We start from the raw sequence: 546 nt of genomic DNA on the forward strand, positions 1-546 counted from the left end.
GCGAAAGCTTACTGCTTTTTCAAACACGGTCTACACCTCTCAGGTGCCGAGTTACAGGACGGTGAAAACAGTGAGTTTGTGTTAGACGCGAATCGTGCTCTGATTCACGCTCTAGGCTTGGAGCGAAAGCTTATTGCTTTTTCAAACACGGTCTACACCTCTCAGGTGCCGAGTTACAGGACGGTGAAAACAGTGAGTTTGTGTTAGACGCGAATCGTGCTCTGATTCATGCTCTAGGCTGGGAGCGCAAGCGTAATGCTTTTTCAAACACGGTCTACACCTCTCAGGTGCCGAGTTACAGGACAGTGAAAACAATGAGTTTGTGTTAGACGCGAATCGTGCTCTGATTCATGCTCTAGGCTGGGAGCTCAAGCTTATTGCTTTTTCAAACACGGTCTACACCTCTCAGGTGCCGAGTTACAGGACGGTGAAAACAGTGAGTTTGTGTTAGACGCGAATCGTGCTCTGTTTCATGCTTTAGGCTGGGAGCTCAAGCTTATTGCTTTTTCAAATAAGGGAGATTTCCATCTCCCTTATTTGCATATT

This window comes from Eleutherodactylus coqui, unplaced genomic scaffold, assembly GCF_035609145.1.
Source record: "Eleutherodactylus coqui strain aEleCoq1 unplaced genomic scaffold, aEleCoq1.hap1 HAP1_SCAFFOLD_42, whole genome shotgun sequence".
NCBI classification, from domain to species: domain Eukaryota; kingdom Metazoa; phylum Chordata; class Amphibia; order Anura; family Eleutherodactylidae; genus Eleutherodactylus; species Eleutherodactylus coqui.